This window comes from Phocoena sinus, chromosome 20, assembly GCF_008692025.1.
Source record: "Phocoena sinus isolate mPhoSin1 chromosome 20, mPhoSin1.pri, whole genome shotgun sequence".
In the NCBI taxonomy this organism is placed as follows: Eukaryota; Metazoa; Chordata; class Mammalia; order Artiodactyla; family Phocoenidae; genus Phocoena; species Phocoena sinus.
Genome location: NC_045782.1, coordinates 8,853,897 through 8,863,235, shown reverse-complemented (window position 1 = coordinate 8,863,235; position 9,339 = coordinate 8,853,897). Strand labels below are relative to the sequence as shown.

The 9,339-nt window shown below is 43.0% G+C and overlaps 1 pseudogene; it reads right to left on the bottom strand.

The window, feature by feature from the left end:
• Nucleotides 1–4,151: 4,151 nt before the first annotated feature.
• LOC116745490 lies at nucleotides 4,152–6,046 on the bottom strand (annotated as a pseudogene).
• Between the last annotated feature and the right edge of the window lie 3,293 nt (nucleotides 6,047–9,339).

Genomic DNA, 9,339 nt, shown 5'->3' with positions numbered 1-9,339 from the left:
GAACTTTCCCAAACTTCCAGGGAGGGGAGAAGGGCTAGAGATGGAGTTCAGTCACCAATGGCCAATGATTTAATCAATCGTGTCTATGTAACAAAGTCTCCATAAAACCCCAAAAGGACCACGTTTACAGAGTTTCTGGGTTGATGAACATGTGGAGGTGCTGGGAGGGTGGCACGCCCCTTCCCACAAAGCTTGCCCTGTGCATCTCTTCCATCTGGCTGTTCCCGAGTTGTATCCTTTTGTAATAAACTGGTAATCTAGCAAGTAAACTGTTTTCTTTCTTTCTTTTATTTTTGGCTGCAGTGTGTGGCATGTGGGATCTTAGTTCCCTGACCATGGATCGAACCTGTGTCCCCTGCATTGGAAGCACAGAGTCTTAACCACTGGACCACCAGGGAAGTCCAGTAAACTGTTTTCTTGAGTTCTGTGAGCCTCTCTAGCAAATTAATCAAACCTAAGGAAGAAGTGGCGGGAACGACTGATTCATAGCTGGTTGGTTAGAAGCACTGTTATCAACCTGGACTTTCCCTTGGTGTCTTGTATGTGGGGAAGGGACAGTCTTATAGGACTGAGCCCTTAACCTGCAGGGTCTGACACTATTTCCAGGTAGATGGCCCGGAATTGAGTTAAATTATAGGACACTCAGCTGGTGTCGCAGAAACGCTTGATGTGTGGAAAAACCACACCTCTGGCATCAGAAGTGATATGGCATTGTAGAAGTATTGAGAATAGAGGAGACACACAACAGGAAGTGAGTTTTTCCTTTATACCTTCTCTAAAACAACTGGCCCAGACACAAAAAAATCAATGTCTTGAAAGACAAAGAAAGGTCGAGAAACTGTTCGCAATTACAGTAAGTCCCCTACATATGAACAAGTTCCATTCCGAGAGTGCGTTCGTAAGTCCAATTTGTTGGTAAGTCCAACAAAGTTAGCCTAGGTATATAACTAACACAATCGGCTATATAGTACTGTACTGTAATAGGTTTATAATACTTTTTTTTTTTTTTTTTTTTTTTTTTTTTTTTGCGGTACGCGGGCCTCTCACTGTTGTGGCCTCTCCCGTTGAGGAGAACAGGCTCCGGACGCGCAGGCTCAGCGGCCATGGCTCACGGGCCCAGCCGCTCCGCGGCATGTGGGATCTTCCCCGACCGGGGCACGAACCCGCGTCCCCCGCATCGGCAGGCGGACTCTCAACCACTGCGCCACCAGGGAAGCCCAGGTTTATAATACTTTTCACACAAATAATACATAAAAAACGAACACAAAAAATAAAGAAAACATTTTTAATCTTACAGTACAGTACCTTGAAAAGGACAGTAGTGCAGTACGACAGCTGGCATCCAGGGGCTGGCATCGAGTGAACAGGCAAGAAGAGTTACTGACTGGAGGAGGGAGAGGAGGTGGGAGATGGTAGAGCTGAAGGATCGTCAGCAACAGGAGACGGAGGGCGAGCTGCAGTTTCACTCATGCCTGACGTTGAAGGCACAGGTTCTGGTTCCTTGCTGGAACCAGCTGCATGTTCACACCTTTGAAAGCTCACAACTTGAAGGTTCGTATGTAAGGGACTAACTGTAAAGGAGCCTACAAAGGCATAAGAGTGTGACCTGTGATCCTGGATTGGAAGACGCCTTGCTATAATGGACATTATTGGGATAATTGGGGAAATTTAAATATAGATTGTATACTAGATAGTGGTGTTGTATAGATATATTAAGTATGCAGATTTGATATTTATATTATAGTTAGGTAAGAGAAAAATCCTTGTTCTTAGGAGATCCATGCTGAAGTATGTAGGGTAAAAGGTCATGATGTCTGCCACTTACTCTCACATATTTCAACAGTAATAATAATAAGAAGAAAGTATATTCGTGTATATATATATAATATATACATGTGAAAAGAAAGACAAAGCAAATGTGGAAAAAAGTTGACTATTGGTGAATACAGGGGGAAGGTCTAAGGGTGTTCATTGTAGTATACTTCAACTTTTCTGTAGGTTTAAAATTGTTCAAAATAAAATTTAAAATAAAAAGCTAAAAACATTTCCAGTTGAAAATACTTTGGGACTTCCCCGGTGGTGCAGTGGTTAAGAATCAGTCTTGCCAATGCAGGGGACATGGGTTTGATCCCAGGTCCGGGAAGATCCCATGTGCCTTGGAGCAACTAAGCCCGTGCGCCACAACTAGTGAGTCCACGTGCCACAACTGCTGAAGCCCATGTGCCTATAGCCCATGATCCTCAACAAGAGAAGCCACTGCAATGAGAAGCCTGTACACCACAACGAAGGGTAGCCCCCGCTCGCCACAACTAGAGAAAGCCTGCGTGCAGCAGTGAAGACCTAACGCAGCCAAAAATAAATGAAAAATAAAGAAATTTTTAAAAATAATAAAGAATAAAAAGCTAAAAACATTCCCAATTTAAAATACTTTGGACTGTATTCAGTGATCAAGTGTGAAATTTCTGTATCAACTCCATTTGTGATACCAAGTTTGGTAAAATAATGAATGAACCAATTTAAAGATAGTGCATTTATCTTCCTTAAAATGACTAATGGGGCTTCCCTGGTGGCGCAGTGGTTGAGAGTCCGCCTGCCGATGCAGGGGACGCGGGTTCGTGCCCCGGCCCGGGAAGATCCCACATGCCGCAAAGCGGCTGGGCCCGTGAGCTATGGCTGCTGAGCCTGCGCGTCCGGAGCCTGTGCTCCGCAACGGGAGAGGCCACAACAATGAGAGGCCCGAGTACCACCAAAAAAAAAAAAAAAAAAAAAAAGTAAAAAAAAAATGACTAATGAAGGAAATGAGAAGCCAGAGGGGTAGAGGCCAGGGAAAAAGGGTTTCAAAATGAGAGTGAAAAACAATCAAAGATGTTGCAAAGAAGTAAGATGTGCGCTAAGGCGTATCTGCTGGGTTGAGTAAAGGGGACTTTGGTGGAGCATCTGGTCAGCTGGGGAGTGGGAGGGAGGGCCAGGGAGTTATCAGTGAAGGGATGGTTGTGAAAGCCTGGGGAAGGATGGGGATTTGGAATACGAGTAGAGGATTTCGGTTGTTTTATTAATCGATTGAGGGAATTCCCTGGCAGTCCAGTGGTTAGGACTCCACACTTCCACTGCAGGCGCCACAGGTTCAATCCTTGGACGGGGAACTAAGATCCCGCAAGCCTCAAGGCGTTGACAAAAACAGACCAAAAAAGAGTTGATTGAAGTTTTGAGCTTCCGAATTTTGACAGAAAGTGTGTGTGGTGGTGACTTGGGAGGGTGGTGATAAACAGCTAGTCCTCTTCTAGGCTTGCTACCGACTCCAGTTGCCTGGGATTGTCCCGGGTTTAGCACTGAAAGTCCCTCATCCTGGGAACCTTCTCAGTCGGGATGGCCACTGTCCACTCCCAGGTTGCTCCCACTGATATTAACTGGTCACTGCCAGCCTGGGAGGTTACATTATATTTTTCGTTCAACAAGCTTTTGCTGGCGGTGGAAATATGATGGCCAGCAAAGCAGACACAGCCCCGACCCTTACAGACCACGGGAAATTCCTTCTTTGCATTGAAGTGGTATTAATCAAACTGGGCCTCTTTTAAAAAAAATCTTATTTTCCCTCATTATAATGGTAGAAAAATTGAGAAGAAAAGTGTACAAAGGCAGAGAAAAAAAAAATCGCACTGGCAGATTTCCTTTCAGTATTTTTCCTACACATTTCCCCAGTCACTTCCTATCAGTGTCCAAAAAAATGCAAGTTAATTTTAATTTTGGCCGCAAACCAAGAACAAAAAGGTTAAGTGCATTGAATTAATTTTTCAAGCCAAAGTTAAAGGCTCTGAGGATGATCTGCTGTCTCCAAGGGTCCAATCCCTGTTTTTTTCCACTAGCAGGTGTGATCACAGGCCTGGCAGAGGCGTATAATGACTTTCCCTCCTCAGCAAGGCTTCCTGCTTTGCAATTTTTTTTTCTTTTTACAAATTGAAATGCTGCATTCATTTGATAACGAATCAAGTAGAACAGAGGAGATTATGGTGAAAAACAACAGTGCCTCACCCCTTCCCATCCTGTTCCACCCAACACCCTCCTGTGACCTAGAGGCAACCCCATTTTTTTTTTAACTGCATAAATGAAACAGCCAATTTTATTCAAATTTTCCAAAATTTATGCTCAATATGTTGTTTCTAAAATGTTTCACCTTTATATAATGGTTTTATTATTTCATCTTTCTTTTATAGTTTTTTCATTTTTTTCTGTAGAGTTCTTCAGTAGAAGCCAGAGTCCTGAGTGGCCCAGTTAGGAGCCTCTGTCTGACCTACTATTCTGATTAAGTTTCTTCTCAATATTCATGGCCAACATCTGGCTTCTAAATGAAAGGCTTTTGGTCTTTTCAATCACTTGCTGATGGGGTGAGACTGCACTGTTACCCATAACCACATGACCTAATTTAGAATCAATCTTGGCATCCAGTCTTGAATTTCTAATCAAATTTACAATCCACCTTTCAGCTTCTTCTGGAGTCATGTTCAGTTTATCTGCCAACATGTTTATGCTGCTACATTGATGGATGCGACAAAATGTCTCAAATACGAAGAGACAGGCATTTTCAATGAAATCCTCAAGACAAGCCACCAAGAAGAAATCATTCACTAGCACTGATTCACATTCCCTTAGCTTTTTCTGAGCCCCATCAAAGTCAAAGTTAACATATAAGCATTCAACAGACTCTGTAATTGGGTTTTTATATGTGTAAGACTCCTGTTGAATAACTTTGACCAGATCTTTTAGCACCTGCCGGCGTTTTCAGACATCTTTGTTTGTTATGACTGCTGTGGTCAAATAGTGGAGAATATGTGGACACATTGTCTGAATTGTGTTAAGATACGGTGGCTGGTAAAGGAAGAGATCAATAATGTTATCACACCCTTTAGGGTGATTGAAGAAAACAGAGACCAATGAATGAGCCACATTCGCTGCTGAAGAGGCTGAAGTGGAGAACTCAGAGAATTATTATCTATCGTCTCTTTTAATGGTGTATGGTCTTCCATGGCTGCATCCCAATTCTGCATTAAGATTTCAGAGGCCAGTTTTCCCCAGAGTGAACTCAAAGCATTTCTATCCATTGCTGGAACCAACACTCTAAAGAAGTAAAGATATTCTGCTGCTCCAGAGTAATTTCCACATTCATATTGGAATTTTGCATATCTGTAGAGTGTATCTAAATATTCCTGCCTAAAACCATGCTTGTCTGCCAGGTAGTCAAACAGCATCTGACCATCCCTGGTTGACTGCATTTGACGCAACCCCTTTTAATGGTTTCTGTTTTTATTTCTTTTGGAAGTTGTTTCCAAAAATCCTAGCTCAAATGCCCGTACTTTATTTCTTTATATATCAGTTTTAGTGAATGTTGAGCTTCCAATATAAAACATGAGGCGTTTAACTCATTTACCCTCCCTCTCCCTCTCTTCTTCCCAATAATGACTATTTATATTATTATTTTTGTTTTTATATTAATTATTTTGGTTCCATCTACTTTCCTCAGCATCTCTAGCAAGAGAGGCCAGCTTGTAACTCCTCTTTCTCTCCTCACTTCCACATGCAAACTTTTCTCAGTTTCACATTTATTGTACAAAGTCAAGATTTTGGGTATTTACAATTGTTCCTGCAACCACAAACAAGTCTTCTTGATTTTTCTATGTCGACTCCAAAGGTTAAGATCCAATGAACAGTATTGACATTATGAGGGTCTTGTGAATACTGGTCACACTCAAACAACGGGCTGGAACCCTGCGCCCCCAGCAGTAGAAGTGTGGGGTCTTAACCATTGGACCACCAGGGAAGTCCCGGGATTACACTTTCTATTCAATGCACTCAATCCCACAACCCAGGAGAATGTTTTAAGCATTAAGGTCATTGATTAATACTATGTCAATTAAATACCATCATGTCATATTAGAACTTGCCTATCATTTAAACTATTATTTATTTATCTATTTTGGCTGCGCCGGGTCTTAGTTGCAGCACGCGGGATCTTCCTTGTGGCATGTGGGATCTTTTATTTCACTTGCGCCATACGGACTTCTCAGCTGGCCCACAGGCTTCTTAGCTGGGGCATACGGACTCTTCGTTGCAGCGTGCATGTGGGATCTAGTTCCCCAACCAGGGATCGAACCTGGGCCCCCTGCATTGGGAGTGTGAAATCTTACCCACTGGACCACAAGGGAAATCCCTTGCCTATTATTTAAATCAAGAATTTCTTCTTCAGTTTTGGAATTTTCCTAGAGATTCTGATGGCTTTTCTTTCTTCTTGTACTCCTTACCTATAGCATGTCTTTTTTTCCCCCCGAGTTATTGTTCATACCATTTATACAATTCAAGCCACATTTTTGCTTCCTCCTCCAGGTAGAACCCATTACTCCCTAAGTCATCATCCTTCATTCCCTGTTCTTTGGGCTTAGATCCACTGTTTCCTGTATATTATTTTGTCTTCTTTCTGGTTTGCTACCACATTTTCTGGAATACATCCTCAATTTTCTAGAAAAGTGTGTGTGCAGGCCAACTTTGTGTGTCAGAACAAGTCTTTATCTGTTTGACCAGATATATATAGAATTCTAGGTAGAAATTCTTTTCTCTCAAAACTGTGCAGGCATGTCTCCATTCAGTCTTCTAGGATTCGCTGGTATTGACATAAAGTCTGTAGTCATTTTGATTCTTGTTCCTTTGGAGAGGAATAGTTTTTCTCTTTAGAAACTTTTAACATCTTCCCTTTATTCCTGACGTTCTGAAGTTTCATGAGGAAGTATCTAGATATGGATAATTTTTCATTCATCATCTTGAGCATACAGTAAACCCTTTCAGAAATGAAGACATGACTTTTTCTGGAAATTATCTCTTATTTTTTTCTAAGATAGTTTCCTTCCCTCCAATTTCTTCATTATTATTTTCTGGGGTTCCTAATAACTGTATGATCCTTCTGGATTGGTCCTCTGTGTTTGCTATCTTTTCTCCCTGATTTCCATTTTTCCTCTTTTCTTTTTTTTTATAAATTTATTTATTTATATTTTTGGCTGCGTTGGGTCTTTGTTGCTGTGCGTGGGCTTTCTCTAGTTGCTGCGAGCAGGGGCTACTCTTCGTTGTGGTGCGTGGGCTTCTCATTGCAATGGCTTCTCTTCGTTGCAGAGCACGGGCTCTAGGTGCACAGGCTTCAGTAGTTGTGGCACACAGCATCAGTAGTTGTGGCTCACAGGCTCAGTAGTTGTGGTACACGGGCTTAGGTGCTCCAAGGCACGTGAAATCTTCCCAGACCAGGGCTCGAACCCATGTCCCCTGCATTGGCAGGTGGATTCTTAACCACTGCGCCACCAGGGAAGTCCCTCATTTTTCCTCTTTTTATTCTATATTTTCAGAGATTTTTTTTCTTAACTCTATGTTGTAATCCTTCTATTCAACATTTATTTTTGCAACCACAGTTTTAGTCTCTGCAAAATAATTTTTGTTCTCTGATTGCTCCTCTCTCACACAACATCCTGTTCTTGCTTTATGGATGTTTCGTCTTCTTGAATCTCCAAGTATATTAGATAGTTCTCTTTGTACTAGGAATTATCTGTTTTCTCCAGTGTCAGTTTTTTTGTTTGCTTATTTTGGTCTTTCTTTGCATGCTACTTGTTCTCCCATATGCGTGTAGATCCTTGGTAATATTTAATAAAGAACTACCTAGGTATCCTGGATTTCCTCTGCTGGTATATAAATTATACTCTTTCTCCTCTAGGTTTTTCCCTGGTGGAAATTTGGCCTAGAAATTCTTTGTGCATCAAGATAGGACATATCAACTGAAAGGCTTCAATTGGGGTAGGGAAGGTTGATGGTCAACTGTCAGGCAGTGGGCCACCCCAAATGCTAGAAGGAAAGACACTTATTCTGAACCTCCAACATTCATACCAGAAGCATTAACTTCCCTCAGACAATTGATTCCATTTCTTTGGAGACAAGATGTCTGACATTTTGTCTGAGGGAAAATGCCTTCTGGTGAGGAAGGGAAGTAGAGTCATAACTGATGCTGGTGGCCTGTTTTCCAGGCCTTCAATCAATTCTGGGTTTTCAGTCCCCCTTCTCCCACTGTCCTTTGCCTGTTGGCCAAGACCGTGGCCTCTCCTTGGCAGCCTAAGCAGCCAGGCTTGGCTGGACACCCACCCCATCTTGGCTGTCTTTCCTTTTGATACTGTCTACTTTGCTTTCAGTGGGATCTGAGGGGAGATTGGTGATGAGGAGTATGCCTGACCTGGGATCAGAAATCCTGTTTTATTTCCTAATTGTTCCACACGTCCAATACCCAGACTGACAGAGGCCCATGGTAATGGCTCACTCGTCAAGCTCAGTGAAAATCAAAGAACTCTTTAATGAATATCAGGGTCATCTCTAAACACAAGGCTCGCACGTTCATCTCAGGACTCTGGCCTCAGAGCTGAGGAGGGAGTGGGTAAACTGAGGAAGGAAACCGAATTACTTCAAGAAAACACAAGCATTGCCTTTATGTGGGTCAGGCTTTTCCAGATGGAGGTCTCTCTGGTCACCTGAAGGAAGGGGGCTTGTGCAGGGACAGACCCCTGTGGCTGACAAAACCAAGACCTTCCTCAGCTCGAGGCCTGGTGGGAAGAGGCAGCCACCCTCAGGAGTGCACACAAGCTCCTCAGATTCTCTTCAGTTCCTCACCCGCTCAGACAATGGTGTCTGGTACCAGTTTGCATCTTGCTATTCTGTCCTTGACTTTTTCCAACTCTTGCCCAATAACCTCAGATAATCCCTTTCCACTCTGTCATCCCTTTCTTCATCTCATTTGTATGCACCCAGAAAACCCTAATCACACCTATTAAGCACAGAATAATGACAGAGAAAACCTTGCTTCAAGGGAAAAAGGAAAGTCACAAGTTTGAAGTAAAATTAAATTTAAATCAGTGTCATTAAGTGATATAAATCCTGAAAATGACCAGAATTCCTTCTGGGCTTTCCACCAAAGCCTCCTGGGCTTCTTCCTTCTCCCTGTATTAAATGTGAACCACTAGAATCCCCAATAAAGATCTGTCCATTGGGGCTTCCCTGGTGGCACAGTGGTTCAGAATCCGCCTGTCAATGCAGGGGATACGGGTTCGAGCCCTGGTCCGGGCAGATCCCACATGCCACGGAGCAACTAAGCCCGCGTGCCACAACTACTGAGCCTGCGCTCTAGAGCCTGCACGCCACAACTACTGACCCCACGCGCCTAGAGCCTGTGCGCAACAAGAGAAGCCACCGCAGTGAAAAGCCCATGCACCGCAACGAAAAGTAGCCCCCACTCGTCGCAACCAGAGAAAAAGCCCGCGCACAGCAACA